The sequence below is a fragment of the Rutidosis leptorrhynchoides genome, chromosome 6 (assembly GCF_046630445.1).
Source record: "Rutidosis leptorrhynchoides isolate AG116_Rl617_1_P2 chromosome 6, CSIRO_AGI_Rlap_v1, whole genome shotgun sequence".
NCBI lineage: Eukaryota > Viridiplantae > Streptophyta > Magnoliopsida > Asterales > Asteraceae > Rutidosis > Rutidosis leptorrhynchoides.
Genome location: NC_092338.1, coordinates 266634888 through 266659884, shown reverse-complemented (window position 1 = coordinate 266659884; position 24997 = coordinate 266634888).

Genomic DNA, 24997 nt, shown 5'->3' with positions numbered 1-24997 from the left:
GATTAATACATTCGGATGTATGTGGACCCTTCAAGCCCATGACTAGAAATGGTGAAAGATACTTCATTACATTCATTGATGACTTCAGTCGTTTCGGATATGTCTACTTGTTAAGACATAAGGATGAAACTTTTGAAGCATTCAAAGAATATCAAAATGAAGTACAAAATCAACTCAACAAGACAATCAAGGTACTTCGTACCGATAGAGGAGGTGAATACCTAAGCGATGCTTTCCAAGATCATCTTAGGAGTTGTGGGATTATCTCACAACTTACTCCACCAGGAACACCCCAACTTAATGGAGTTTCCAAAAGGAGGAACCGAACCCTAATGGATATGGTTCGATCTATGATGGCAAGAAGCTCATTACCTCTTTCGTTTTGGGGTTATTGTCTATGCTCCGCGGCTCGTATTTTAAATATGGCCCCAACCAATAAAGTGGAACGAACTCCTCATGAGATGTGGTTTGGAAAACCTCCTTCTCTTTCATACTTGAAAGTATGGGGATGTGAGGCTTATCCAAAGCGCTATAATGCTAATAAGTTGCATGCTCGATCCATGAAGTGTATCTTCATAGGATATCCCAAGGATGATATGGGATACTATTTCTATGATCCGACCGAGCAAAATGTATTTGTTGCTTGAAAGGCGGAATTCCTTGAAACTAAGTTCCTAATGGAAGGAAATAGTGAAAGAAAAATAGACTTTGAAGAGGTTCAAGATCAAATAGATGATGCACAATTGGTTGACACTAGCACTCAACATGAAAATGTTAAGAATGATCAAGTGGTTGATCAAACTATACAAGACGTTCGAAGATCTAGTAGGATTAGTAATCCTCCTGAGAGATATGGTTTTCTCGTGGATGGTTGCTATACGGTTGATTTGGATGAACCCACAAACTACGAAGATGCTTTATCAAGAATTGATAAAGACAAATGGTAGGAAGCCATGAACGCCGAGATGCAATCCATGTATGAAAACCAAGTTTGGGAACTTGTTGTGCAAACTCCTAGCTCTAGGCTAGTTGATTGCAAATGGCTTTTCAAGAAGAAAACCGACATACATGGAAACTTGAATACATACAAAGCTAGACTTGTAGCAAAAGGTTTCACTCAAACTCAAGGGGTTGACTATGATTGTAGTGACCCGGAAATTTCCGACCAAATTTAAACTTTAATCTTTATATGTTTTCGACACGATAAGAAAAATCTATAATGTTGAGTCTTCAAAAATTTTGAACTGTTTACGTGCATACATTTGACCTTGGACTATTTTCGACGATTCACGAACAATGGTGTGTAACTGTGTATATATATATCTAAATGTATGTATATATAATAATTAGAAATAATAAAATATAATTGAGAAATTAGAATCAAATATGTAATAAACTATGATACAAAAACAATTATACTATTATTAAAATGAATTTATGTAAATATATATATATATATATATATATATATATATATATATGATTTTTGTACACAATTAATATACTATGTATATTGAATTAAATATTCGAATACGTAATATGAATATTACAGAATTAATAAAAGGTAATGTAATATATTAAATATATAAACAAGTTAAAATGTGGTATTTATATTAATGAATATTACATTCATTGTAATTAAAAGATAAATGTTAATATTAACATTATAGTTATTATTAATAGTATCGTTGTTATTAGTAAAATTATAAATAAAATTATTGTTAGGATTATTAATAGTATTATTATTACTAATTTCATTAATAGTACTAGAATAAGTATTTATATAAAAATTAGTGGTATTATATATATATATATATATATATATATATATATATATATATATATATATATATATATATATATATTTGATAAAATTGATTCGTTAAATTATTATTATTATTAATATCATTATTATCACTATCACTATAGATATTATTATTAGAAATTAATACAATCTATTAATATTATCAGTAACATTATAATTGTTATAAATTTTATGTTTATAAGTGCCATTATTATTTATTATTAATATAATTATTAGTAATAATATATTTACTTGATTAATGGTAATTATTATATAAACTATAAAATTAAACAAAAATGGTACGATTGCAGAATCAAAGGTTGTTTAAACATCACAATCCAACTATATCTGAATTTGTTTCTTACTTCTTGTATTGTTATCCAGTAAGAACAAATCGTACCAATTTGTTAAACTACTCCTCTAGCTTTTTCATTCTTTAATAATTTTTCTGTCCTTTTGATTTAATCCTGTCGAATTCCAATTCACAAACGAATCAATTATAATCAAACACATCTGTTAAAACACGTAATCAATCCCATTATATATATAAATCACTACATCTCATTAATTAAACCAAAATAAAGAAAAGGAAACAGAAATATTACAATACATATACATATACTACTTACACATATATAGAAAAAAACCCACTTCACCCTCATAAAACCAATACTAAGAAAATCCCGACCTTGTTCTTCAAACATTAATCAACAAGTTAACACCACCACCTTGACCATCTTCGATCACCAAACGAGCCACTCTTTCATCACCACTACAACCGTAAGCAACCTTCACCATTATGATTTTTTTTTCTTCGCTGAGCATGTCTGTTTCTACTGACATTGTGACTGTCCCTACTGCTGCAGCTGTATTGATATGTTTTTGTCATAATCCAAACCACCACCACCCTTCGAACCTCCTACACTCGAAGAAAACCACCACCGTTATATTTTTTTTTTCTTTCTTTTCTTGAACCCATTTATACCTTACTTGAGATCATCGTAAATACTGCTCCTATTTTCTTTTTGTAAACTATAAATCACGATGCTGCATATTATTTTTATGTTGATGGCCAACACTTATTTAAAGAAAAGGGTGACAAATGATTAATATATTGCTGTACAAAAAAATCGGTATATGTGTGAAGTGGAATTAGGAGCCTTATGGCCTACCAAGTTGAAGGATCCCATGTTGAAACTAGCCAAGGACTGTCGGCATTTTTTTTTTTAAAACCCACTACTTAACTAATGTCTATTATAATCATAAAGTAAAAGTAAGGGAGTGATATAAAATATAAAAAGGATTAGTATGTCGATGGGCAAGTGGGGCGAATCAAGCATGCTGTGCCAAAGAATTGATAATTACAAATTATGGTTCTTTGTATTTGTGTTGGGCCACTAGATGATTTGAAAAGATGGGTTCCAATTAAATGTTGTTAGCTACAAATTTCGGCCTGTTCTAGTTTCCTGTTGGGCTTCGTTTGTTTCTTGGGCTCGGCTTATAGTTGGGCTGTGATCTATCTTGTTGGACTGAAATGAAGATAAATGGGTTAAATAAATGAGAGTCTGGTAATGAGCAGGAAAGACACAATTGGATCCAGGGTTAGAGGTGTTGTGGTCTAAGTTAGAGGTCACAAGTTCGAGTCCCGTCGTGGGCAATTCTTTTAGAAAAGCTTTAAAAAGGGTGTACACTTTTATATTTTTATTTTCATTTTCATTATTATTATTATTATTATTATTATTATTATTATTATTATTATTATTATTATTATTATTATTATTATTATTATTATTATTATTATTATTATTAATATTATTATTATTATTAATATTGTTATTATTATTATTATTAATTAGTGTTATTAATCATATTATAATTATCACAATTATTATTAGTATCATTATTGTTATTATTAATATTAGATATGAACTAATAGTTATTATTATTATTGTTGGTATAAGTACTAGTTATCATTTAAAATTTTAATTTTCCATTATGGTAATTATTAGTATTACTAATATTATTACCATTAGTAGTATTAGTAAGTAGTATTATTGTTATTACTACTAAAAGTATCATTACGTTTAAATCTATTATTTTTATTAAAAATTATTATTTTACTATCATTATTATTGGTATCCGTATTATCTATATCATTATTATTAAAACAAATATGACTAATGAAATAAAAGTTCTAATGACGTTATTAAGGTCATAAGTGTAAAAATAATTATTTTATATATATAAATATACTTAGTACACCAAAACATAACTATATTAACGATTATATATAAATATAAAATGAAAATATAAAAATAATTAATGAAACTTGAAAATTATTAAAGATATAAACTACATCACTAATAATAAAAGATATATATTTATTAGATTACAAGTATATGTTTTAATATATATGAATGAAATAGGTTCGTGAATCCGAGGCCAACCCTACATTGTTCAATGTCGTCATATGTATTTCTACTACAAAATACAGTACGGTGAGTTTCATTACTCCCTTTTTAAATGCTTTTGCAATATATATTTTTGGAACTGAGAATACATGCGCTGCTTTTATAACTGTTTTATGAAATAGACACAAGTACGTGAAATTACATTCTATGGTTGAATTATCGAAATCGAATATGCCCTTTTTATTAAGTCTGGTAATCTAAGAATTAGGGAACAGACACCTTAATTGACGCAAACTCTAAAGATAGATCTGTCGGGCCCAACAAGCCCCATCCAAAGTACCGGATGCTTTAGTACTTCAAAATTTATATCATGTCCAATGGAGGATCCCGGAATGATGGGGATATTCTTATATATATATTGTGAATGTCGGTTACCAGGTGTTCAGTCCATATGAATGATATTTTTGTCTCTATGTATGGGACGTATGTTTTTGAGAAATGAAAATCTTGTGGTCTATTAAAATGATGGAAATGATTATTTATGTTAAACTAATGAACTCACCAACCTTTTGGTTGACACTTTAAAGCATGTTTATTCTCAGGTATGAAAGAAATCTTCCGCTGTGCATTTGCTCACTTTAAAGATATTACTTGGAGTCATTCATAACATATTTCAAAAGACGTTGCATTCGAGTCGTCGAGTTCATCAAGATTATTATAAAGATAATTATAATTAAATATATTATGAAATGGTATACATGTCTGTCAACTTTAGATGTAATGAAAGATTGTCTTTTCAAAACGAATGCAATGTTTGTAAAATGTATCATATGGAGGTCAAGTACCTTGCGATGTAATCAACTGTTGTGAATCATTTATAATCGATATGGACTTCGTCCGGATGGATTAGGACGGGTCCTTTCAGTTGGTATCAGAGCGATGGTCTTAGCGAACCAGGTCTTGCATTAGTGTGTCTAACTGGTAGTCGTTAAGATACATTAGTGAGTCTGGACTTCGACCGTGTCTGCATGTCAAAAGTTTTGCTTATTATTTTTATCGGAAATCATCTGCTTATCACCCTTAGGAAATTACCTGCTTATCATTCTTAGTCTAGACACATCTTACTATAATGATTGCATGAATAGAGTATAGACAACATTCGTATCTTAACGTATCCACTAATTCATATCTTAGCGTATCTGTTATGTAAACTTTTCCTGACATTTTCTGTAGATTCCTCCGTAACTTATGGGATTTTAGTATTATATATGCATATGTAAATTATGTATTGCAGGGTACTAATCTACATCCTATAATCTATTTCATATCGAAAATCCTTCATCTGATCGTACGAGATGAATCCCTCAACCAATTCGAATTCCTTGGATTACGACAGCTATTCCGATATGGAGCTTCAACTAAGCTCTAAAAGCAGAGTCAACAAAATGGATCAACCAATTCATTTGATGGGTTCATAGTCTACTTAATCATTGGAGACAAGAAGAAGGTGATCCTTTCCGTCAACCGAATTTACCTCTTGGCAAAGAACCTGAAACACTTACCAGCGAACCTATTCGAAACACCATTTTCAGCCTCATTTCCAGAGTATCTCGAAACGATTATATTCTATCCATAATTCTAAACCTTATTCATCCACTCGTTCTGACCGACAATCATCCCGGAACCATAGAAGAAGTCAACGAGCTTCGCACTCGAGTAATCAATTTGGAAAATGTAGTGCAAAATGTACCAGCTTCAGCAACATCATCGGCACCAACAGTACCATCAGTAACAGCACCAGTACCATCAACAATCCATGCCTCAACATCTCATTCTGTACCTCGAGTATAATCATCATTCTACGTATCGTTCTACATCGATTATCTTCGTTCTTCATGACGATTAAGTAATCTCCAAATGTTTTAGAGATTATGTATTCTATATCTAACGGTAAACCAAATGAGTTAAATATCATATTAACTCAATGAATCCATGATTACATCTGAAGAAAATATATATGTATATATGTTTTCATAAAGATTGTAATTAAAAAAAAAAAAATTCTTTCGTACAAAGTGTTAATTGTGAAAGTATTTTTAACGGGTAGGTAATACCCGAGGAATATTTAGATTTCACATTAATAAGTTACATTGTACATTCTACGAAGCTGATTTAGCAGTCGTTTACTATCCTACTTACATCCACCGATATACAAATTCGTTCACCACAGAATAACCATATTCATCCAATTTCATATTTGAATTTTGATTTATCAGAATTCAACAAGTGGCATAATGAAGAAAACATTTGACAAAATAAAATTTGTTAGAAACAAACAAATTAACTACGAGAAATTTTGTTAAGAAACCACGCTAATTGTTCCTAGCTAACTGATTACATTTTATTTATCGCAATTTAATTATCGCAATTTTATTTATCGTCATTTAATATCTGTTATTTACTTTACGCCTTTAATTTATAGTCATTTAAATTCTGTCATTTATTTTACGCACTTTAAATATCGGGACACATATACAAGTTTTTGACATATCATATCGACGCATCTATATATATTATTTGGAATCACCATAAACACTCTATATGCAGTAATGATCGAGTTCTCTATACAGGGTTGAGGTTGATTCTCAAATAATATCTATAATTTGAGTTGTGATCGAGTCTGAGACCTGTACACGGGTCACGATGTGTATTAATTAACTCGAATATTATGTATTAAATTATTGAACTGCTAACTGTAGACTATCAACTAAGAACTATCAACATTGGACAATTAAAAATGAATTAAAATATTGATTATAACATATGAAACTAAACAATTCTTCAAGTTGCCATTTGATTTCATCTCAAACCCCATTTATATCTTGACGATTACAATCTGTGTTCAAACCTTTCATGATTCTTGAAAACACCTCAATCGATAGGATGAATCAACCGCACTTTATCTACGGAAGGAAAGATTTATGCATATAGTTATGCACCTGAGAAACTCTCGGCAACTGAGTAAAAGTTTAACACGTAGCCGCGTCAGATCCTTTGGCATTTATTAGTAAAAATAACTTTGCGATCCCTTTTCAATGTAGCCAATTTTGTCACAGCTCCAACAAGTCAACTTCGACTTTTCATTCGAAGTAGCCTTACTATAATCCTGATATATACGATTACCCTTTTGATACCGGAGAATTCTTTTATATTCCATCATATTACCAGCAGACATACCAGCAACCTCATTACTTCTTGGCTTAAATCTCTCTGACAAATCATTATAATTATTCATTGAAACCCTATCATATTCTCATCTGCATCTTGTGACGAGAACTGCCATACCAATTACCGGGAATCAGCAATCAGTACTTTGAAAACTCACAGCATATATACATCAACAGTTATATGTATGACATTTATCTCTTAGAATTATGATCTCTCCTTCTGGAATTCTGAAAAGCAGTCAGTCACAAATCAATACATTGAATGTTGAAAAAGCTGAATGAAGCAGCAGAAACCATAGACAACTGTAAACGACCATAATCATCGAAAGTTTGATGATAAAGAATAGTATGTTGGAAAAGCTCATAAAAGTTGGAACTGGAAAATGGATTGAGCTAACCACGAAGGAGACCAAGGACAAATACAAGGACCATACCATATATTCAAAGAATCCAGGTAATTCTGGATCCGATGAAACCTTCTACGAATATCTTGCTCTGTACTCATATTAAAATCTTGTGGAAAATCTTTCTCCATCAATCATCGAACTTAGAAATTCCAAAATATCATCATCAATATCTTCGATATTTCTGAGGATATTTTCATAAATATTCTCGTCCGAAATTATATACCTCTTCGTGCTTCCTGTGTATCATTATAATGGAAACAATCAATAGAAAATTTAGTACCGAAAAGCAGATTATGCGAAACTATGAAGAGAGTCATGGACAAATCACAAAGAATAAGTTTGACTTCAAAGAATCCAAATGATCCAAAGTCTGCTAAAGTCTTTAGTGAATATTTTGCTCATTACTCTAAACCCTTGCGGACAATAGTCTCCATCATCCTCTGATCTTAGATATTCAAAAATATTATCGTATATTTCATTATAAATATCCTCCATATTTTTGAAGATATTTTTATAACTATTCTTACCTGAAATCATTAATCTCTTCGTACTATCAGTGTTACATCATATAGAAACTGTTAGTTTCTATATTCTGTAAATTTTCGAGCTTAAAATATGAAAGTTATTAAAGTAATGTTGGGAACTGATGCATGAGTTAGTATAATATAATGACACTTGATAAACGTGATTATATTACAGTAAGTCATGCTGAGTTTCTAATGGAACGTGATGATTCACAGAACATACCATCATCATGTGCCATTTACACGACTCTTATATTCTACCCAATCTCCAAACATATTAAGAACATATCTTCTTGATAGTTCTATCTTTTTGGATATTCTGGTAATTTATCAAATCAAAATCGTGCCATTACGATTTATTTCTTATAACATTAATTATGTTTATCCGAAACCGCATACCTACGAATTCCGGACATTATTCGCTTGACTTGAAGTCGGGAAGAGGAGACAAAAGTATGGAACTTTTGAATATAAAAGAAAATATAAAGCTCGACAACAACACATAAATTACAAACCGTGTATATCAATGTTTATCACAACATAAAGACACGGGAGAACTAAAAACACTATAAAAATAAGTGTATAGTAGAAGTAAATAGATTCTTCTGGCGGTAGATGAAAAAGAAGAATGACAGATATGAAAGTGAGGAATATATCAAGAAGCAGAACTGGATGAAGCATATTGATTAATTCTTTAAAGTATCAATCGAGGAAAGAAAAATAGAAGGTGTGCGTTGTAAGGAAACGAAGAGGGTAAATATTTGACAGATGATCGCATTCAAAGCGGATCATAATTCCCGTGATTTCCTAAGAATCAAATTTTATTACAAAGATTTTCACCAAACCTCTTGAACTTGAAAATCAATCTTATCTACGTCAAAAGATATGACGAATCTATACCTACTTATTTCACTCTTTGGTGATAGCTTCACTCGTACTCTTCACGAAATCAAATGGTTTTTTCCATATTACTCAATGGTGATAAAACTCTATTTATCAACTCATATTCGTCATGAAAACATTTTTATGGTTAGCCATGACGACCTCGATTAAATTTCGGGACGAAATTTCTTTAACGGGTAGGTACTGTAGTGACCCGGAAATTTCCGACCAAATTTAAACTTTAATCTTTATATATTTTCGACACGATAAGAAAAATCTGTAATGTTGAGTCTTCAAAAATTTTGAACTGTTTACGTGCATACATTTGACCTTGGACTATTTCCGACGATTCACGAACAATGGTGTGTAAATGTATATATATATATCTAAATGTATGTATATATAATAATTAGAAATAATAAAATATAATTGAGACATTAGAATCAAATATGTAATAAACTATGATACAAAAACAATTATACTGTTATTAAAATGAATTTATGTAAATATATATATATGATTTTTGTACACAATTAATATACTATGTATATTGAATTAAATATTCGAATATGTAATATGAATATTACAAAATTAATAAAAGGTAATGTAATATATTAAATATATAAACAAGTTAAAATGTGGTTATTATATTAATGAATATTACATTCATTGTAATTAAAAGATAAATGTTAATATTAACATTATAGTTATTATTAATAGTATCGTTGTTATTAGTAAAATTATAAATATAATTATTGTTAGGATTATTAATAGTATTATTATTACTAATTTCATTAATAGTACTAGAATAAGTATTTATAAAAAAATTAGTGGTATTATATATATATATATATATATATATATATATATATATATATATATATATATATATATATATATATATATATAGAAAAAAATTTGATAAAATTGATTCGTTAAATTATTATTATTATTAATATCATTATTATCACTATCACTATAGATATTATTATTAGAAATTAATACAATCTATTAATATTATCGGTAACAATATAATTGTTATAAATTTTATGTTTATAAGTGCCATTATTATTTATTATTAATATAATTATTATTAGTAATAATATATTTACTTGATTAATGGTAATTATTATATAAACTATAAAATTAAACAAAAATGGTACGATTGCAGAATCAAAGGTTGTTTAAACATCACAATCCAACTATATCTGAATTTGTTTCTTGCTTCTTGTATTGTTATCCAGTAAGAACAAATCGTACCAATTTGTTAAACTACTCCTCTAGCTTTTTCATTCTTTAATAATTTTTCTGTCCTTTTGATTTAATCCTATCGAATTCCAATTCACAAACGAATCAATTATAATCAAACACATCTGTTAAAACACGTAATCAATCCCATTATATATATAAATCACTACATCTCATTAATTAAACCAAAATAAAGAAAAGGAAACAGAAATATTACAATACATATACATATACTACTTACATATATATAGAAAAAAACCCACTTCACCCTCATAAAACCAATACTAAGAAAATCCCGACCTTGTTCTTCAAACATTAATCAACAAGTTAACACCACCACCTTGACCATCTTCGATCACCAAACGAGCCACTCTTTCATCACCACTACAACCGTAAGCAACCTTCACCATTATGATTTTTTTTTCTTCACTGAGCATGTCTGTTTCTACTGACATTGTGACTGTCCCTACTGCTGCAGCTGTATTGATATGTTTTTGTCATAATCCAAACCACCACCACCCTTCGAACCTCCTAAACTCGAAGAAAACCACCACCGTTATATATTTTTTTCTTTCTTTTCTTGAACCCATTTAAACCTTACTTGAGATCATCGTAAATACTGCTCCTATTTTATTTTTGTAAACTATAAATCACGATGCTGCATATTATTTTTATGTTGATGGCCAACACTTATTTAAAGAAAAGGGTGACAAATGATTAATATATTGCTGTACAAAAAAATCGGTATATGTGTGAAGTGGAATTAGGAGCCTTATGGCCTACCAAGTTGAAGGATCCCATGTTGAAACTAGCCAAGGACTGTCGGAATTTTTTTTTTAAAACCCACTACTTAACTAATGTCTATTATAATCATAAAGTAAAAGTAAGGGAGTGATATAAAATATAAAAAGGATTAGTATGTCGATGGGCAAATGGGGCGAATCAAGCATGCTGTGCCAAAGAATTGATAATTACAAATTATGGTTCTCTGTATTTGTGTTGGGCCGCTAGATGATTTGAAAAGATGGGTTCCAATTAAATGTTGTTAGCTACAAATTTCGACCTGTTTTAGTTTCCTGTCGGGCTTCGTTTGTTTCTTGGGCTCGGCTTATAGTTGGGCTGTGATCTATCTTGTTGGCCCGAAATGAAGATAAATGGGTTAAATAAATGAGAGTCTGGTAATGAGCAGGAAAGACACAATTGGATCCAGGGTTAGAGGTGTTGTGGTCTAAGTTAGAGGTCACAAGTTCGAGTCCCGTCGTGGGCAATTCTTTTAGAAAAGCTTTAAAAAGGGTATACACTTTTATATTTTTATTTTCATTTTCATTATTATTATTATTATTATTATTATTATTATTATTATTATTATTATTATTATTATTATTATTATTATTATTATTATTATTATTATTATTATTATTATTATTATTATTAATATTATTAATATTATTATTATTGTTATTATTATTATTATTAATTAGTGTTATTAATCATATTATAATTATCACAATTATTATTAGTATCATTATTGTTATTATTAATATTAGATATGAACTAATAGTTATTATTATTATTGTTGGTATAAGTACTAGTAATCATTTAAAATTTTAATTTTCCATTATGGTAATTATTAGTATTACTAATATTATTACCATTAGTAGTATTAGTAAGTAGTATTATTGTTATTACTACTAAAAGTATCATTACGTTTAAATCTATCATTTTTATTAAAAATTATTATTTTAATATCATTATTATTGGTATCCGTATTATCTATATCATTATTATTAAAACAAATATGACTAATGAAATAAAAGTTCTAATGACGTTATTAAGGTCATAAGTGTAAAAATAATTATTTTTTATATATAAATATACTTAGTACACCAAAACATAACTATATTAACGATTATATATAAATATAAAATGAAAATATAAAAATAATTAATGAAACTTGAAAATTATTAAAGATATAAACTACATCACTAATAATAAAAGATATATATTTATTAGATTACAAGTATATGTTTTAATATATATGAATGAAATAGGTTCGTGAATCCGAGGCCAACCCTGCATTGTTCAATGTCGTCATATGTATTTCTACTACAAAATACAGTACGGTGAGTTTCATTACTCCCTTTTTAAATGCTTTTGCAATATATATTTTTGGGACTGAGAATACATGCGCTGCTTTTATAACTGTTTTACGAAATAGACACAAGTACGTGAAATTACATTCTATGGTTGAATTATCGAAATCGAATATGCCCTTTTTATTAAGTCTGGTAATCTAAGAATTAGGGAACGGACACCCTAATTGACGCGAACTCTAAAGATAGATCTATCGGGCCCAACAAGCCCCATCCAAAGTACCGGATGCTTTAGTACTTCAAAATTTATATCATGTCCGATGGAGGATCCCGGAATGATGGGGATATTCTTATATGTATATTGTGAATGTCGGTTACCAGGTGTTCAGTCCATATGAATGATATTTTTGTCTCTATGTATGGGACGTATGTTTATGAGAAATGAAAATCTTGTGGTCTATTAAAATGATGGAAATGATTATTTATATTAAACTAATGAACTCACCAACCTTTTGGTTGACACTTTAAAGCATGTTTATTCTCAGGTATGAAAGAAATCTTCCGCTGTGCATTTGCTCACTTTAAAGATATTACATGGAGTCATTCATAACATATTTCAAAAGACGTTGCATTCGAGTCGTCGAGTTCATCAAGATTATTATTAAGATAATTATAATTAGATATATTATGAAATGGTATAAATGTCTGTCAACTTTAGATGTAATGAAAGATTGTCTTTTCAAAACGAATGCAATGTTTGTAAAATGTATCATATGGAGGTCAAGTACCTCGCGATGTAATCAACTGTTGTGAATCGTTTATAATCGATATGGACTTCGTCCGGATGGATTAGGACGGGTCCTTTCAATGATGAAACTTTCTCGCCTGTGGCAATGCTAAAGTCTATTAGGATATTATTTGCCATTGCTGCTCACTATGACTATGAAATATGGAAAATGGATGTCAAAACCACTTTCCTAAATGGATATCTTGAGGAAGATGTCTATATGGTACAGCCCGAAGGTTTTGTTGATCTGAAATGTCCTGAAAAGGTATGCAAGTTAAAGAAATCAATCTACGGATTGAAACAATCATCTAGAATGTGGAATCATCGTTTTAATGAGGAGGCAAAGAAATTTGGCTTCATTAAAAATGGTGATGAAGCTTGTGTATACAAGAAGGCTAGTGGGAGCACCATCATGTTCCTCGTACTATACGTGGATGATATATTGTTATTTGGGAATGATATTACCACAATGCAAGGAGTCAAAACTTAGCTTAAAAGTTGCTTCTCCATTAAGGACCTTGGAGAAGCACAATATATATTGGGGATAGGGATCTATAAGAATAGATCCAAGAAATTGATAGGTTTAAGTCAAAGTGCATACATTGATAAAGTCTTGAAAAGGTTCAAGATGGAAAACTCTAAGAAAGGTTTGGTACCTATTCAAAGAGGAACCGTTCTCAGTTCATCTCAGTGTCCTATCACGGAAGATGAACAAGAGAGAATGAAGAATGTCCCATACGCATCTGCTATTGGGTCAATCATGTATGCAATGATATGTACAAGACCGGATGTGTCATGCACTCTAAGCTTGACAAGTAGATACCAGAATAACCCAGGAAACAGTCATTGGGTTGCTGTTAAAAGTATATTGAAATACCTTAGGAGGACTAAGGATATGTTTCTAATATATGGGTCTGGTGAAGAGGAACTCGCAGTAAAAGGTTACGTGGATGCGAGTTTCCAAACTGATCGAGATGACTCTCGATCACAATCCAGTTATGTCTTCATGTTAAATGGAGGTGCGGTCTCTTGGAAGAGTTCAAAACAGGATGTTGTTGCGTTATCCACTACAGAGTCAGAGTACATTGCCGCATCATTGGAAGCCCAGGAAGCTGTATGGATGAAGAAATTCATCGACGACTTAGGAGTGGTCCCTTCCATTCAGGACCCTCTTGAGATATTTTGTGACAACGAGGGTGCGATTGCTCAAATCAAGGAACCTCATGCTCATCAAAAGACTCGTCACATTGAGCGGAGATTCAACTACATCAGGGATGAGGTTGAAAAGGGAAATATATGTATTCACAAAGTTCACACAGATCATAATGTTGCGGATCCACTCACGAAGCTTTTACATGGGCCAAAACATGAGGGACATGTTTGTGCATTAGGGCTTCGATATTCTAGTGATTGGACATGATCTATTTTATGTATTGTAACGGAACGAATTAGTTCAAACTCATTAATATAATTATGGTATTAATTTAATTTTAAGTCATGTTCCAATTTTGCATATTTTATCCATGAATAAATAATTATTCTAAATTCCGTAGTTGATCACATTTGTGGGAATAAGTGTGAGGTCTAGACTATTATGAACTTGGATTGGTTAACATTCAAATGGTGAATGTGGGGCAAGGTTGCAACCAAGGTTCATAGATATTTGTGGGACACAAATATTGGAAGACCCGCTCTCAAGATTTACTGTATGGAGCCTTTGTGGTTGATCACATGTAATTTTGAGTAAAGGAGAATATCATTGTATCCTCTGACCTGAGATACATATTGGGTTCAGATATTCACCGAATATCGTGCCTTGATTCTTTCCTTCGCTATTCTGAAAAGGTAGCTCATAAGGGAGGCTTCAGGTATGATACAAAGTGTAGTGTCTAGGACGTATGTAGCCAAGATGGAATTTGTCCCTCTTATTTGTTGAGAGTCAGATGTCTAAGGCATGATAAAGTTAAATCTATAAGAGAGTGATCACTCTATGTCTCTTGGATTTAACATGACATCTAGGACGAAAGGATATAATGAAAAGATTCACCTATATATCGGTTCGAGTAGGGAGCTCAAAAGGGATGATGTTATTGAATGGCACAAAGTCATAACATATTGGGGGTGATGGACGGTCGTTAGGTGGTATCCATCACTTGCATTAATTTCTTATGTTTCTCGTGCAAGTGGGAGATTGAAGGTATTTCATATGCCCGAGAGACATATTAAATTAATGTGGCTAATATGTTATGATCCAAGTCGGGTCATACCCAATAACAAACTTACCGACACCTTATAAGTATTTAATCTTAACGAATGGATCGTTAAATAAATATGCGACACTTGGATATTAGAAAATGGGTTTTCTAAAATGTAATCACTTGAGATAAATTATTAGGATAATTTATATATAATTATTTATAGGTTTAAATAGTTATGTTGTGTTATATTTTATAAATTAGTTTATAAAATAAAAGTAACTTAACAAATGCATTATACTTTATACAAGTTTTATATAAATGCATGCTAATATTATTACAAGTTTTATAAATTACAAAACTTGTTATAATATATACAATGGTGGGCGGATTTTGGGACTCCAAGAAGTCCATCCCATGCTTATTCCTTGTTACTTTTAATAACACATTCCCTCATGTGCATGCTAGTTCAATTAACCAAGCATTTTGACTCAAGAAAACCTCTCACAAGTCCAAAAACTCTCTGAATTTTTCTGGACAGCATGCTGGACGATTTCTAACAGAAAAAGGGAGAGGTTTTAGCTTGGTAATATAGCTCATTACTTCCATGTTCAAGATGCATGTGTACCAAGGCTTTCAAAGACCAACACATGCATTCAAAACATATCAAAAACACACTTGAAATCTGCTGTTTTTCAGCTCATTCTTGCCGAAAATATTCAGCTCACAAAGAAGGGTCTTTGGTTCATTTTCAAGTTCATTTAAAGTGTCATTAAATCCTAACCAAAAGCTAGGGTGTTGGTGCATAAGTTTGGGGTATAACAACTTGAGGTTCCATACTTTTGGAGCTCCATTCTTCATCATCATCTTCATCATTTTCTTACCTCCTAACTTGGAGTAGGTACATCCCTTTAAACTAGCTCTTTTACATTTAAGCATATTTTCTAGACTTGATCTATTATGGAATTCATATTAAATTGTTAAACATATTGAAAGTTTTTCATGATAAATTGCTTCCGCTTTAATCTTGTAACATGCATGTTTATGAAACTTGTTAATATGATGAATTCCAACACCTGTGCTTCTGCCGCATTAATATTGAAAACTCTTCCTTGGCCCTGCCCATTAGTATTCCCCTGATTCGGGCAATTTCTAATAATGTGGCCCGATTTTCCACATTTATAACAAACATCGTTGGTATTACTTGCTCCGACACTATTCGTTTCGGCATTATTTGTTCCGACATTATTTGTTCCTTTAGTTCTGTTAAACTTTGCTCCGTAGACCTCACACTTTTTCGTCCTATGACCATTTCTTTTACACCTGTGGCAAAATGTCGTGCAAAACTCCTGATGATTTTCTTCACACCTATGACATGACGGTTTTTGGTTTTTGTTGCCGTTGTTGTTATTGAGGTTGTTGTTGGGATTGTTATTGTTGTTGAAATGGTTGTTGTTGTTGGGATGTTTGTTGTAGTTATTATTAGGATTGCGGTTATTGTTGCGATTGTTGTTGCGGTTGTTGGATAGTTGTTGCTATTGTGGTTGTAATTGTTGTTGTTGTTGTACTGGTGACTCTTGTCACCGTTTTCCTCCCACTTCCTCTTGAGTTGTTTCGTGTTGGCTTCTTCGACTGCCTGCTCTTTAATTCTTCCCTCAATCTGATTTATGAGTTTATGAGCCATTCGACTTGCCTTCTGTATAGAAGCAGGATCGTGTGAACTTACATCTTCTTGAATCCTTACTGGTAACCCTTTTACAAACGCGTCGATCTTCTCTTCTTCATCTTCGAATGCTCCCGGACACAATAGGCACAACTCTGTAAATCGTCGTTCATATGTGGTAACATCGAACCCTTGTGTTCGTAACTCTCTAAGTTCTGCCTTGAGTTTATTGACTTCGTTTCTAGGACGGCACTGCTCGTTCATCAATTGCTTGAATGCTGACCACGGCAATACGTAAGCAGCATTTTGTCCTACCTGTTCAAGATAGGTGTTCCACCACATTAACGCAGTACCTGTGAAGGTATGCGTAGCGTACTTAACTTTGTCCTCTTTAGTACACTTACTTATGGCAAACACCGATTCAACTTTCTCGGTCCACCGTTTCAATCCAATTGGTCCTTCAGATCCATCAAATTCTAAAGGTTTGCAGGCAGTGAATTCTTTGTAGGTGCATCCTACACGATTTCTTGCGCCGTTAGATGCATTGCTAAATTCAGAGTTATTATTGATATGTAGCGCAGCCTGTACTGCAGCTATGTTTGTAGCAAGAAAAGTATGAAATTCCTCTTCGCTCATATTCATGGTGTGTTGAGTAGTCGGTGCCATTTCCTTCAAAATAGCCAAATGAATCGAGTTAATCATACAGAATATTAAGAGTAGTCAATAGTATTTCGTAGCATAATATGAACTCATTTATAAAAGCTTTTTCTTCATATTAGCGTTTTATAAGTTTAAATTCGGGTACTACCTACCCGTTAAGTTCATACTTAGTAGCTAATATACAATTCAACTACTAAAATTCCATATGAAAATCTGATTATAATAATATATCACATACAAATATTCTTCAAACTTACAACTTCGCTATATTACATATAACATGAAATATAGTACACTTTGATACAGGACAGTTTTGAAGATAAATCTAGTTAATACGCAAGTTGTTCAGCAAAGGAAATAAAGACACGTAATTTATAAGTCCAGAAACAAGTCATGCATTCTGGTTTTACTAAGACGACTTCCCATCCTTGGTCTTGTGGAAAATAACCATTATGACCATTAGCTAGGCAGCATGTTGTAATGTCGTCAAAAGGACGAGGGTTTTGTAATGTCCAACAGCCCCGTAATAATCTAAAAACCTTGTTTCTCACCCAACTACTGAATCTGTCACTTGTGGAAAGGTCTTATTTAAAAGTTGCAATCCGATGTTCTTTTTCTCACTTTGGTAAGAAGCGAACATCACTAACCCGTAAGCATAACATGCTTCTTTATGTTGCATGTTAGAAGCTCTTTGTAATTCATGAAATCCTATGTTGGAATATGTTGAGTCAAAATAGGTTCTTAACCCGTAGCGTAAAATTGCATTTGGGTTCCCCGCATTTAATGCTTTAAAAAAAACACGGCGTAACTTACGGTCTCCCCAGTATGATATACCCTACCTATCAAAGGAAAGCCTTTTATAAACTAAGGCATTTCTGGAAAGTCTTTCAAATGTTTGACAAGTTAATTTCGCCATAACTAAATGTACTGATGAATTCTGACCGACTCTAGACAAAATTTCCTCAATCATATCCTCTGGTAGGTTTTCTAAAATATTCAGTTGTCTACCCTTAACGTCCATTTTGTTTTTATAATGTAAAATAGACAAGGATTAGATTCGTAAAAGATAATTAACAAACAATACAAGCAATTTTTACATAGAACATAAAAGTACAAGCACACTATAATACATATAATACACAACATGATTACAACCCTCTAATCTGAATCACTGGTTTCTTCTTCTTCGGACTTGGTTCGTTTTCCTAATTTTCTAGGAATATATGGTGTTCCTCTAATACGAGCCGTCGTTTTTCATAATGGTTTAGAAAACCCTGGTGGTTTAGAGGTTCCCGGGTCATTGTTACATTTTAGGAAATACGGATGTTGTCGATACATATAAAGTTCATCGAGGTTGGAATCGGGTTTCTCTATTTTTATACCTTTTCCCTTATTATTTTCTTTCGCTTTATTAAATTGGGTCGAGGTAATTTCTATAACATCATCGGAATCCTCATCGGGATCCGATTCATCGGAAAATTGGTAATCTTCCCAATATTTTACTTCCTCGGCGGAAACACCATTGACCATTATTAACTTTGGTTCATTGGTTGAGGATTTTCTTTTATTTAATCGATTTACTATAGGTATCAATATTTCTTCCTCCGGAACCTCTTCTTCTTCTTCTTCTACTGGTTCCTCCTCTTCCTATTCATCCTCTTCTGGTTCCTCTTCTTCCGATTCCTCCTCTTCCGGTTCCTCCTCTTCCGGTTCCTCTTCGGGAATTTGTGAATCTTCCCAAAATATATTTGACTCTTCATTATTATTAGGTGAATAAATGAGATTTGTACTAGAGGTAGACATCTATCACACAATATCAAACACGTTAAGAGATTAATATATCACATAATATTTACATGTTAATAATATATAGTTTCCAACAAAAAAAATGTTAAGCAATCGTTTTTGAAGAAAAACACGGTCGAAGTCCAGACTCACTAATGCATCCTAACAAACTCGGTAAGACACACTAATGCAATTTTCTGGTTCTCTAAGACCAACGCTCGGATACCAACTGAAATGTCACGTTCATATTGATTATAAACGTTCCATATTAATTGATGTCGTCGCGAGGTTTTGACCTCTATATGAGACGTTTTTCAAAGACTGCATTCATTTTTAAAATAACCATAACCTTTATTTTATCTATAAAGGTTTAAAAAGCATTACGTAGATTATCAAATAATGATAATCTAAAATATACCGTTTACACACGACCATTACATAATGGTTTACAATAAGAATATATTACATCAAAAATAAGTTTTTTGAATGAAGTTTTTACATAATATCATACAAGCATGGACTCCAAATCTTGTCCTTATTTTAGTATGCAACAGCAGAAGCTCTTAATAATCACCTGAGAATAAACATGCTTAAAACGTCAACAAAAATGTTGGTGAGTTATAGGTTTAACCTATATATTATCAAATCATAATAATAGACCACAAGATTTCATATTTCAATATACATCCCATACATAGAGATAAAAATCATTCATACGGTGAACACCTGGTAACCGACATTAACAAGATGCATATAAGAATATCCCCTATCATTCCGGGAAATCCTTCGGACATGATAAAAACGAATTCGAAGTATTAAAGCATCTGGTACTTTGGATGGGGTTCGTTAGGCCCAATAGATCTATCTTTAGGATTCGCGTCAATTAGTAGATCGGTTTACTAATTCTTAGGCTACTAAGCAAAAGGGGCATATTCGGCTTCGATCATTCACCCATATAATGTAGTTTCATTTACTTGTGTCTATTTCGTAAAACATTTATAAAACTACATGTATTCTCATCCAAAATATTAGATTTTAAAAGTGGGACTATAACTCACTCTCACAGATTTTTACTTCGTCGGAAAGTAAGACTTGGCCACTGGTCGATTCCCGAACCTATAACAAATATGTACATATATATCAAAGTATGTTCAAAATATATTTACAACATTTTTAATACGTTTTACTGTTTTAAGTTTATTAAGTCAGCTGTGCTTGTTAGTAACCTACAACTAGTTGTCCATAATTAGATGTACAAAAATAAATTGATATATATTATCTTGAATCAATCCACGACCCAGTGTATATACGTCTCAGGCTAGATCACAACTCAAACTATATATATTTTTGGAATCAACCTCAACCCTGTATAGCTAACTCGAACATTACTGCATATAGAGTGTCTATGGTTGTTCCAAATAATATATATAGATGGGTCGATATGATATGTCAAAACATTTGCATACGTGTCTATGGTATCCCAAGATTACATAATATATTAGAATACATGTATAATACAATATAAGTTAGCTAGGATATAATTAATATAGATTTGTTACCAATTTTCACGTAGCTACAACAAGCAAAAATAACCAATCTTGTTTTACCCATAACTTCTTCGTTTTAAATCCGTTTTGAGTGAATACAATTGCTATGGTTTCATATTGAACTTAAGTTTATGAATCTATACAGAAAAAGTATATGTTTATATTTGGAATTACAGGTTACAAGTCATTTTTGTAAAGGTAATCATTTCAGTCGAAAGAACGACGTCTAGATGACCAATTTGGAAAACATACTTCCACTTTTAGTTTAACCATGATTTTTGGATATAGTTTCATGTTCATAAGAAAAATCATTTTCCCAGAAGAACAAATTTTAAATCAAAGTTTATCATAGTTTTTAATTAAATAACCCAAAACAGCCCGCGGTGTTACTACAACGGCGTATATCCGGTTTTACGGTATTTTTGTTTTCCGGTTTTAAATCATTAAGTTAGCATATCATATAGATATAGAACATGTGTTTAGTTGATTTTAAAAGTCAAGTTAGAAGGATTAACTTTTGTTTGCGAACAAGTTTAGAATTAACTAAACTATGTTCTAGTGATTTCAAGTTTAAACCTTCGAATAAGGTAGTTTTATATATATGAATCGAATGATGTTATGAACATCATTACTACCTCAGGTTTTGTGGATAAATCTACTGGAAATGAGAAAAATAGATCTAGCTTTAAAGGATCCTTAGATGGCTTGAAAGTTCTTGAAGCAGAATCATGACACGAAAACAAGTTCAAGTAAGATTTCCACTCGAAATAAGATTGTTATAGTTATAGAAATTGAATCAAAGTTTGAATATGAGTATTACCTTGTATTAGAAAGATATCTTACTGTAAATAAGAAAGATTTCTTAAATTTGGATGATCACTTTACAAGATTGGAAATAAGCTAGCAAACTTGGAAGTATTCTTGATTTTATGAAACTAGAACTTATAGAATTTATGAAGAACACTTATAACTTGAAGATAGAACTTAAGAGAGATCACTTAGATGAAGAAAATTGAAAAATAAAAGTGTTTGTAGGTTTTGTTGTTGTTGGTATATGGATTAGATATAAAGGATGTGTAATTTTGTTTTCATGTAAATAAGTCATGAATGATTACTCGTATTTTTGTAATTTTATGAGATATTTCATGCTAGTTGCCAAATGATGGTTCCCACATCTGTTAGGTGACTCACATGGGCTACTAAGAGCTGATCATTGGAGTGTATATACCAATAGTACATACATCTAAAAGCTGTGTATTGTACGAGTACGAATACGGGTGCATACGAGTAGAATTGTTGATGAAACTGAACGAGGATGTAATTGTAAGCATTTTTGTTAAGTAGAAGTATTTTGATAAGTGTCTTAAAGTCTTTAAAAAGTGTATGAATACATATTAAAACACTACATGTATATACATTTTAACTGAGTCGTTAAGTCATCGTTAGTCGTTACATGTAAATGTTGATTTGAAACCTTTAAGTTAACGATCTTGTTAAAAGTTGTTAACCCAATGTTTATTATGGGTGCGTTTGATAAAACTGAATGATTTAGCACTGAATAGTTTAGAGGCTCTGAATAATTCAGAGGCTCTGAATGAATATAGTTCTGAATGAAAATTAGTTGTTTGATAAGTTTTCTGAACGGATACTCTGAATAACTTGAAATTACCATTTTAACCTTCTTAAATGACTTAATTATAAATTAAATAAGTTTGCTGTGAATTTATTTAATCTACGTTGAAAAATTATCTAAATATATTTATATTTAAAGATACATTTTTCATTTGTAAACGAGAAACATTTAAAAATAACATAATAATTTAATCAATTAAAAAAATATTAATCTGTATACGTAATACGAATGAAGAGAAAAGGGATTTGTTTTGCACTTAGCATTCAAAATATGAGTTAAAAAGGAAACTGTGGAAGAGAAAAGGAATCTGTATATATTAATTTAAGGTTTGCATGCATATCACAAAATTAAAATATAATTAATTACTTGGTGTAACTGCGAAAGTAGAAACGGAAACGTAATGGAATATTTGGGAAGTACTGTAACAATTATTAGGTGCATCTAGGGGTAAAATTGAAAATAGTCGCACACTGAATAGTTAAGAGTGCAAGTTGACACTGAAGAATTTCGAGCATTTCGTTCAATTCAGTGGACAAAAGTTTTAAAATCAAACACATCACCTCTGACCGAATCCGAGGTATTTTCTCTGAATGCTTCCATTCAGAACCTATCAAACACACCCTATATCTAATGAGATGTTAAATTATTATATTATCATGATATTATGATATATTACTATATCTTAATATGATATATATACATTTAAATGTCGTTACAACGATAATCGTTACATATATGTCTCGTTTCGAAAATCTTAAGTTAGTAGTCTTTTTTTTACATATGTAGTTCATTGTTAATATACATAATGACATGTTTACTTATCATTTATCATGATTAAACATAGTGTATCAATATCTTAATATGATTCATATGTATTTTGTAAGACGTTGTTATAACGATAATCGTTATATATATCATTTCGAGTTTCTTAATTCAATAAACTCAATTTTATGTATATAACTCATTGTTAAAATACCTAATGAGATACTTACTTATCATAATATCATGTTAACTATATATATAATCATATATATGTCATCATATAGTTTTTACAAGTTTTAACTTTCGTGAATCACCGGTCAACTTGGGTGGTCAATTGTCTATATGAAACCTATTTCAATTAATCAAGTCTTAACAAGTTTGATTGCTTAACATGTTGGAAACACTTAATCATGTAAATATCAATTTTATTTAATATATATAAACATGGAAAAGTTCGGTCACTACATAATATACCTGAGAACGCAAAGACCACATGATACGGAAATATCCCCATCTCTTCTCAATTGCTGATGCAAACGAGTAATCTACCTAAAACTTCGGGACGAATTTTCTAATAACGGGGAGGTACTATAACGACCCTCATTTTTCCATTCTATATGTTTCTTTATTAAATGCCGAACTATATAATTAAACTTAACAATTAAACTTTAATTAACGATTGTTTAGCAATAAGAATTATAAAATATAATAATTAACTTTGTGTAATAAACAACAAGTTAATAAAATACGGAAATGATATGCTAAATAATTTTCGTGAACAAAAGGTAATAAATTAAAGTTTAATGTATATAACTTAATTAAGTCTTAAACAAATTTAGGGATTTATTAAGCTAATCTAAAGTATAAGGTTTAAAGTGAAAAATCCCAAAACTCCCTCCTTGTTAACCTAGCCGAAAATAAAAAAAAAATAAGTGAAATGCCTATTATACCCCTCCCAAAAATCGGCCAAATCCATCCCCCATTACTTCCTCATCAAGTTTGACTTGTTCCCTAAGTAAAACCTAACCCTAATCACCTCCTCATTAACCTAACTTGTTCCCAAAATAATTCTTAATTAAACCCTAATTCTAGAATCCTTCTAACTCCCCTATAAATAGAGGCGTAAGCTAAACCTTTTCTTTGTACCAAATCAATTCACAAATCTCTCCCCTCTCTCCCTATTTTCGGCTCAAAAACCGAAATCACCACCCCCCACCATCGAAATCTTAAACAAGATCTTCTAGGGTTTTCAAGCAATCTTCATCGTGTTCTTCGTGTTCTTCAAAGATCTTCAAGGTGTTCTTGGTTATTGGAGTGCTTTGATCTTCAATCTTCAAGTGTCCTTCTTTTCTTTTGTTATCATCTTCGA